Raw genomic sequence first — 10244 nt, forward strand, 5'->3', positions numbered from 1 at the left:
TATTGGAAGTTGTATTCCTCGAATAGATATTTCTAACGAGGTATTGTGCACATCAAACGGAGATCGTATGCCAAAGTTACGACCTGTGAAGTTGATGTACCAATTTACCTAAATAGGGCCTATATTTTTGGCACTTTATCTCCTAGGGTTAGGTTTTTGGATGTTTAGGGTTTTCCATTGTTTCTCAATAATAAATAGGCCTTCAAGCCTCATTGTAACACAGTTCAAAGGCATGTAACCACCACATCTCTTCTCAGAGATAAGCTACAATCATCCGAGGTAGTCTTATTTCCATTCTATTTGTAAGCATATTTCAATATTTGATATTAATGAAATGAAGTGTTATTTCTGCTGCGTCTTTGTATTTATGGTTATATCATTAATATTTTGCATTCGTGTTTAAATTCGGATCAAGGATAGTTGATCAAGGAAACCATAGAACTAATGTCACTACAAAGAGTACTAAATCGATGTTCCTAGCTTGCCATATCATGCATGAACCTTCTGATAATGTGTGGCTATTAGATAGTGGTTGCAGTAATGTTTTGGAGAATTTAGTATCTACGGATAAATACTAATTCCCTAGATAAGTAGTTGTATCTAGAACAACAGTTTAAATTGTTTTATACTTTTCCTATAAGCAATAGATAAGATGAGAAGATATAAGGCTTACCTATAGTTCCACTTTCCTCTCGTCTCCCTTGTATCAATTCCGTCGCTCCTTCCCATACTTAATCAGCTTGAGAAGTACCTTGTAAACACAACATAAGACAAAAACTGATCAAAGCATACGATCTATTGAATATAAATGAAAGGAATCAGATACAATTCACACACATAAGAATTATAAAATAATACAAACATATGGGAAAAAGGTTCAAACACTTTCTTAGATAGAAGAAGGAATTACAACCATTGGTGTATGATTCAAAGCCATTCCTCCAACTTGGATCCCATCCACATCACATCAAAAGCATGACAAACTTGTAGCATCACAATACTTGCTTCAAAGCCAAATCTCATAGGAGCATTATCTCCTTAAAATTCAACATAGTCCAGCCCCTGATCACTTAGATGAGTGGTCAATTTATAGGAAGATGAAGGAGGTTGTCATAAATGGTGGCATTGAATGGCCTTCCATACTTAGAATTAGTTCCATGGAGGAAGGGATGAGAGGATAGGATGCATCTTAACTCATTCCTCATCCATTTTCGAGCTCATAGGAGTTGATAAGTGAGGGAAACTTCTAGATGACTCCAAAAGATGAGAATATTACCAAAACCCTATGTGAATTTCATTCATTCTCACCTAGCACAGGTGAAAGGAAGCCTAAGTGCTCTGCAGAGCACCCTGGCAGTGGACTTAACTTCTCTGCAGCTCACCTTCATAAGGGTTTACCTGCGATGGTCCCTTTAGAGGCTATTTCTGGATGTCTTCAAGTCATGAAACTGTCTGGGAAGGAGGCATTCACAGGGGTGACTTGTTTAGGGCATGAAGCAACTGAAATTAGGGTTTGATGAGCCCTAAAACATTGGTCTCAATGTTGGGATTTGATGTGCCCAAATGGATTTGTAATAGCTACCCCCTAAAGAATGAAGTCAGAAAAATGCCAATGTCGAATGAAATGCTTTACGATGTGATGAGGAGGTATAAAAGTGGAAAGTGACCTACATCAATTAGAATACATATATCATGATATTTGATTTTACATGAATTGCTGAGGGGAGGCACACCCATGCTCAGTTTATAAACTTTCATTACATGTACATAAACAATCGTCTAAGATATAGACCTGTGATCGGAAAGACCAATGACCATCAATGTAAATCCATTGTACATATGATTTAGTAATCAAGAAATCGCAGCTCGGATGGATGAAACTAGATATAGGGTCTTCAATCTAGTTCAACCGTTCGCTCAAGTACAAGTCTAACCATGTGAATATGTGATCTGAAGCGAACATGGGAAGACACCATCTGATTACTAGCCAATGATGTAAGCTGTTAACAGATGCGAGAGAAATCAACAATAATGATAACGATCATCAAGGTACTACAGTACATTCTGCATGGTGTGAATAGATGATTTGATGTCGAACACCATACAAAGTCTTTCGGTCGATGGCCATTGATGTATGCCTATCGCCGAAAGCGAGAAACCTGTCGTTGATGCATGCAAGCTTCAAGGTACTGAATGGGTGTTTCTAAGTCAACGACAGGAAACGAGTGTAGTGATTTTAGATATGGAATTTAACTGACAACACAAGGTTCAGGAATGGCGGTCATGAAATTGAAGGTTTATGGTATTGTAAAGGATGACTTCTCTTGAACATATCAACAAAACTGAATGAATTGGTAGCATTGACCCAAAACCAAAGTAATGGATGGTGTGATAGACCATAAGTATGATAACCATCAAGCAAATAACCCAACCCACATAGTCTGAATGAATTGGCAGCATTGACCCAAAACCAAAAGTGATGGATGGTGTGATAGACCATAGGTATGATAACCATCAAGCAGATAACCCAACCCAAATAGTCACGGAGATGACGTGAAAGTGTCATGTTCAAGAGTGACCTGCTACCATAAAGTGGTTTTCCCCTTTTTCCCATTTTCCCTAGTCATTGTTGACCAATATCTCTTTATTTTTATCAATCTTGAGGAGGATAACATATGCTTGTTGTATAATTTCACCCTTCGAGCGAATCCATCGCTATTTGATGTTTTAACGAGTCTAGTGAAGGTGAAACTCGGTCTTGTCTAGATGGACAAGTTTGTTGCTATTTGATGTTTTAACAAGTTTGAACCATCTGCCATTACAATAAGGATCTCAACTTATATATACACCTTACACAGATTCCTAAACAAACATCTCAACACTGATTCCGCAAAAGAAACTTAAGAAGGTTTCACCAATGTCGCTCAAAACAAAAAATCATATTATTTCTGCTGACTAACGGTTTAATACAATTTTATACTATCTATGATTCACTCGGAAACAAATTGTGCACATAATCTATTCACCCTCAAGCACACTGTGTTTTTGTATTTTCATTAATATAACAGAATATAATTACATAGGCCAATGGCCATACTAGTAAGGTCCAATTTGCAGCCTCAATCTAATCTCTCAAATGCTTCAAATCCAACAATCTCTCAATCTCTCCTAAAGCTTCTCCTAGTTCCATTCTTTACTCAACCAAAATCCTATATTAGACCTCTAGATCCCTAAAATTCTTATGTGTTCTAAATGTACAAAATTTGGAACCATGATGCTCCTACATCATATATAATACCTATGATATTGGTATGTGAAGGATCTCTTTTATTTAATATAAAATTTGTTAGTTTAAGCTTACTTAGGTTGGTATATGATATATATGATGAGACATTTTTTAATATATAAACAATCTCTCATATTTAATATTAAATTTGTTGGTTTAAGTTTACTTATATTGTTATGTGATATTTAATATTAAATTTGTTGGTTTGAGCTTATTTATGTTGTTATGTAATATATATGATGTGAGCTTTTGAATATGTAAACAATCTCTTATATTTAATATAGCCTTTATTGGTTTCAACTTACTTATTCAAGAGAGAGTGTAAATTTATGAGCGAGTTAAAATCTAAAAAAATACTAGCATAAATACTTTCATTAGTACGAAAATAAGATAAATATAAAAATTAAAATATATATATTTTTTAAATAAATAAAAATATATATATATTTAATTTTTTATTTATGAATAGTTTTTTTAATTAATATTAAATAATTATATATATAAATTTGTATTTATAAGTAGCCTCGTTTTTTATGCATTGGATAGTTAAATTTGAGGAAATCTCAGAGTTAAATCTTTATAAATTAATAAATATAAATTAGTTTATTAATTTGTGTAACATTTGGTTCATCAAATTAATAAGTTATTAGTTTAATTTTTTAAAAACCTTGTAAAAAATTGAAAGTGGAGTTATGTTTAAATAAAAACAGTTTTGCACAACGTTATGAATATACAAATTTGTTATGAATATACAAATTAAAATATACAATTTAATTTTGTAAAACATTCAAGCCCCGCACACTCTTGGCCCTAGACTGAGCCTAACATCATCTGTCATTTCTAGCTAGAAGCAGCCATCGTTGTGATGTCGCCAAGCAACTGCCGACCATGTGTACTATATTTGTTTGCAGTTTCGCTTTGAAGCAAATCTGCAAAAACATTAATCTCTCTTTGTTTCAGTTTCCTACGACCGCTTTTCAGAAGTTCCGCTGTAATAATTAAACCGAATCGAAGGTGAGATGTTTCGAATCTGACCCCTGCCATAACAAGTTCCACCATTCCAACAATATCTTTGACTATGTCCAATTCTTGAAGCCTTTTCTTGTGGTTCACATATTTATGAACTTCAGAATCTTCAGCCTTTACTAATGCTTCAATTAATTCCAACGCTCGCTTAAGTGCTTTACGAATACATGAATGTGCCCCTCCGTGTGGGGAGGAAACTATATGTTCTTGATCATAACGGTAAATGCAGAGTATTACAAGTTTCACAAGAACGTCCACGTAATTGTCAAAAAGGAGCAAAGTGAACCTCCTCCACATCCACGCCGCTTTCAGGATCCCCGTCCCATTGTGGAGATCTTCATTTATGATTTCATCCCTCGAATTGTGGCGCCCTAACAATTTGAGAGTAATTTCGATGACAGAACGAACTATGGTTGTTCGCTTGTTTAGAAGAGGATAATCGGTATTGTGATAAAACATCTGATAGTAAATTTTTAGGACCATGCTCTGGATTTTCAAATATCTGGATTTTCCAAGATAAGACAGAATATGTACGAACGCCAATATTGATTTTTCAGGTATTGTCAGCAAATCCACGAGTCTGAAGCCGACGATATCGACTATCCTGCCCACTTCTCTGCAAACTTCCTTCGTTTCTTCACTTAAAGAGTATGAACACTGTAGCTGTGTATCGACCACCATGAACAAGTAACGGTATCCCTGGATTAACGAAAACAGTTCCCTGTTCCATTCCCCGTACTCGCAATATAGACGGATCAGGTTGAGCTTCTGCCACACTGGATTCCAATCCGCTTCTTTCTTATTTTCCTTCTTCTGACAAATATAACGATAACGGTACACCAAATCCTTCAGCAGACTTGTCATTTCAGTCTGGTTTAAGAGTTTAGTATAATCCGGAATTACCTGAAGCCCTGGGATTCTGTTTCTGGTGATGTATCGCTGCATCTCTTGTCTCAGCTCAATCTGGGGGATGACATTGTTGATGTGGAAGGGGTGGCGGGTATATGGGTTGATGGCATTGTGTTTCGTCACCCAAATTGTCTCGAGTGTCCTGCGGTTGTATAGCAGCTGGGCAGGGTCTTCTGCAAGCGGGAGTCGAATGGGATCGTAGGCAAATTCTTGGAACACCACATCCAAATATTGTTCCGGAACACCGTCTGGAGCCATTTTGCAATCGATTGGTGGATATGAAAATGATTGGAGGAGATGTAAATGATATGCAAATGATTAGAGGATCATTTGTGGTTGGTCGTTTTGATCGATGGGTTCCTTAAATAAGCATGTAAGTTCCACATAAATTAATTTTGTCGGCTTCATGTCTGATTTGCGTTAAACGCCTATTTGTGCTTTGTGTTAAATGTTTTTACATGCGGTAGGGTATTGTTTTTTAACTTGTTGGTACCTTCTCTAAGGATGAGGTTTCATCAATGAAAATTACATGGTGAGATTTTAATTTTGATACTACTATATTTATTAAGGCAGAAGTGTTTCTGCGAAAATTTTGCATAATTCAGTTAATGAGAGTCTTATATTTGCATAATTTAGTTAATAAGAGAGTCTTATATTTCATATTGAATAAGGTTTGAGATTTGTTTTTGGTATTTAAAAATATTGGAGGATTTTTTGGGATATATCTTCATGGATCTTTTCTTGGATGGCATTGGATTGTTTGATGGAGGGTTTTGGTTGGGTGAACCTAGCTTTTCTTTGGATGATTGTGCTTGTTGATTTAGTGTTCTTCTCAAACATGTTTGCCTAATTGATCACCCCTTGGTTGTATTTAGTTGGTTATGGAGCATGCTATCTCATTATGATGTGTTTTTGGTATATATATGTTTATGGCATTTGTGTTACATCTTGTTCTTATCTAGTGGTTATATCCCCACAGGTAATTAGATGATGGTATTTGCAAGTAGATGTTTAATGTTTTGTGGGGTTTTCTAGTGACATTCCCATAATGATGATGTATTATTACTGTTACGAGGAGGGGTGTTTAACATGTTCCTCTTATGTTGGATGTGCGGTGGGACATACTTGATGGTTGGATGGGTTATCATTTCTACCATCTCCTTCTCTTATGACCTTGATGTGGTTAGATGATATGTGTTGTCTTAGCTCACTTTGCATTTTTCGAACTTCTGTAGGTGACATGACTTAATATTCTAATATTCATTGGCCACATCACCTAGGTGGAAATTTGTTTGATAATGTTAGGTTCAGTGTGTATGCACTTTCTTCCAATATGAAGTTAGAGTGGAAGGATACTACAGACATATTTAGTGGAGAAATCCCCTCCTATGATTTGGTCAGTTTTACCATGTTATAGTTAGTTCTTGGTTTGTTGTAATTTTAAACCTAGGTGGAGCTTCTATCTTTTCATTATGTTCTTATCTTGATGGGTTTTGATAGGAAATCTAACTTATTTCCATGGTCCAACACTTAAGGGAGAGACCACCCACCTCCCTATGCAACTCATTAGCACATGTGTTCATGTTGATTTAATTAGTTGGTGATAATTGGGAGGTTTGATTATGGTTTTGCTAAGCATTAAACTTTGTGCTCACATGTTGAGGTTTATTTAACCATTCAATGGTTAAATTAATTCATTTTATTGCCTTGGAGGTTGATAGCTTGAACATCCTACCTCACTTGGAAGTTGTTCACACTTGAAGGGGTTATTTAGAGGTTATTTGAGTTTTTATTTGGAGTAATCCTCTCTTGGGAATAGTCTCCATGGATTACATGAATTTTTATTGTTGGAGAGGTTGGAAGATGTTGTATCCCCAACACTTAACTCCCACTAGTATTGTAATTGCAATTAATTATATTATTGATCCTCCTATGGGTGTGTAAATGTAAATGGGAAAAATACTTTAGATTGTAATTATAATTTAATTATGGTTGGTGAAGAGGTGAAACCTTGATATGAACCATGAAAAGGCATGAGGAGGAAGGGAAGCCAGAATGGGGGTATACTAAAATAATGAGAAATTAGGAAGGAACATTTAGACATCTATGACCCCCCTTTCATCATTGATGTTGACACCTATGACCCCCCTTTCATCATGCTTCATATTCTATCCTCTCTCCCCCAGCCACATCAATGAAAATGGGTGTCTTTCTTTTGTGGGGATACTCCCCTCATGATATTTTTTCTATAGTTGAATTGAGGCTTCTGTGATCCATAATAGTTGAAAGAATAAGTTGGGTGTAAAGTTGAAGTTAGGGCAGAGGTCTAATTATTTTAATAATAATAATAATATTATTATTATTATTATTTATTTTTATTTATTTATTTATTTTTTAATATTATTTATGGAAATAAGTTAAATTAGGTAAAAATACATAACTAAATTAACATTAATGGTTGGTTTAAAAAGAAATTTAATTATTTATTTAAATTAATTATTAATATATATATATATATATTAAAGTTATAATATTAGGTTAATAAGATAAAGGTTAGGATTAATAAGTAAAATAATATCAATGGTTAGTTAAAAATAATAATAATAATAATAATAATTAATTAATTAATTAAAAATAAAATAATTAAATAAATAATTAAAAATAAAAATAAAAATAATAATAATAATATTACTAATTTATTTATTTATTTAAATTAATTCATAATTATATATAATTATAATTATATTTATATATATATATATATATATATATTAATTAAAATCATAATATTAGGTTGTTAAGTGAATGGTTAGTTTATTTTTAATTATTATTATTTATGGAAATTAGTTAAAAATATATAAATTAATTTTAATGGTTGGTTAAAGAAGTAATTTATTTTTATTTAAATTATATATATATATAGATATTCTAAAAAAAAAAGGAGGGGGCAGAAAAACCGACTAAGAAGAGAGTGTTGGAATCCAGCACCTACTGATTTTTGAGCCATCATCTCTATTGAGATTGCTCAGCTTCTTTTCAATCTCAATAGCTTCCCTCAATTTACGATGGTGGAACTGAGCGACTTTGGCAACAACCTTGGCCTCCTCAATACACACCTGATGCTTGGTATTTTCCACATGCTCAGCTAATGTTGAAGACTTGGATCTCCCATGTCTCAGGTCAGCCGCATGTTCACAGATCCTTTGACGGATGGAGCGCCCTGTTTCCTCAATATAGGGGGTCCCACAAGAACAAGGGATCAAGTAGACACCCTTCATGTCCTTAGGGTTAACGGGATCTTTCACCGATCGGAGGGATTTGTGAATGGTGTTGAGGGGCCTAAAGGTAGAGGGAATATCATACCTTTTAAGGATCCGAGCAATCTTGTCTGTGGTTCCTTGAACATAGGGAAGATGGACACCTGGACGACGCTCTTTTGGCTCTTTCTTAATCAACGCGTTTTTAGAGGCTTTATGGAAAGCCTTCTGACCCAGGCGTCTACTATATCCATTCTCCACAAAGACATTAAGGAGATGGGATCTCTCCTTATCAAAGCTCTCACGATCAGAGATCCTAAGGGCACGAGTAGCGAGGGTGTTAAGAACACCAAACTTTTGAGCAGGGAAGTGATGGGAATCGGCATGAAGATACTGCTCAGTATGCGTTTTCTTTCGGAACACAGAGTGGGAGAGAGAGCCATCTTTATTCCGAGATATAAGAATATCCAGGAAAGGGAGGCAACCATTGACCTCTTTTTCCATGGTGAACTTAATGGCAGAGGACCGGCTGTTGAGGTGATTAAAGAAACGATCCAACTCCTCCGGGCCATGGGGCCAGATGACATTAGTGTCATCCACAAACCTTTTCCAAAGCTTAGGAAGAAGACGAGATGAGGATAAAGCTTTGGCTTCGAAATCTTCTATAAAAAGATTCACAACAATAGGAGAAAGAGGGGAACCCATGGTAACACCACAAGTCTGCTCAAAGAATTCACCCTCGAAACAGAAGAACATGGAAGTGAGACAGATCTCCACCAGATGTGCGGTATCAGGATTTGTTAGGCGATAGATCACTTCCAAGGCCTCCTTTATAGGAATGCAAGTATAAAGGAGGCCTTCTCGACATGTTTTCTTCTCCAAACCCTAGTGGGTTTGATTTCTTGCCTAATCTACTTAGGATTCTACTTCATATCACAGTTACAATAATGTATAATATCTACAAAGTTATGTTATTTAAAGCATCATTTGTTGTACTTGAATGCTGGACGAAATTTCATGTATGTTTTGTTAGAGAATCCATTAGGGTTTCTGACTTGTCTGCCTATAAAAATGCTTCATGGGTTTTGATGATATTTGTTGTAGTTAACCCTACTATAAGCTTTGCAATCTATAGCCTTATGCCCAAAATTTGTACATGAATAACAATAACCAAGAATTATACTTGGGAACCTTAGTGAGTTGGATTACCTTGATGATATTATGAAATTGTTCATACTTGGAGGAGGTCTAGTCTTCTCTTGCTCATCTTGGAAGGTATATTTTTGAGAATATTAGCATAACTTATTGGACTAGCAACTTCACACTTCTTCTAGTTTTCACTTTGTCTTTTGAGGACAAATATTCCTCTTTCAATTTTTTCTTCAAAATTCTCCTTTGTGGACTTGGTGCTTGCATAATTTTTGCATGAAGGTACTTGATTTGTTGTAGTTGACAATGTTATCTATCTATTGCAAGCTTTTTAACTTTTTATTGAGCTTGTTAACTTCAATCCTTAATGATACAACTTATTCTTCATGCTTCTCACAATCTTCTTCCTTCCTTTTTAGGTGGTGTGGTCACGTCTTCAATTCTTCTTTCTTCTTCAAGTTGGGTCTTCAAGGAGATAATTTATTTTTTAAGCCTTTTCTCTTTTTGATAAAATTTAGTTTGTAGCTTGATCAAGTCCTCAAAATTTTATTTAAGATGTCTTTTTAGTATTTATTCTCTCATTGTTTCCTCTTTTACCTCAGTTCTTAATCTAGGAG

The sequence above is a fragment of the Pinus tabuliformis genome, chromosome 3_1 (assembly GCF_031772625.1).
Source record: "Pinus tabuliformis cultivar Carrire ecotype Pingquan chromosome 3_1, CPIR1, whole genome shotgun sequence".
NCBI classification, from domain to species: Eukaryota; Viridiplantae; Streptophyta; class Pinopsida; order Pinales; family Pinaceae; genus Pinus; species Pinus tabuliformis.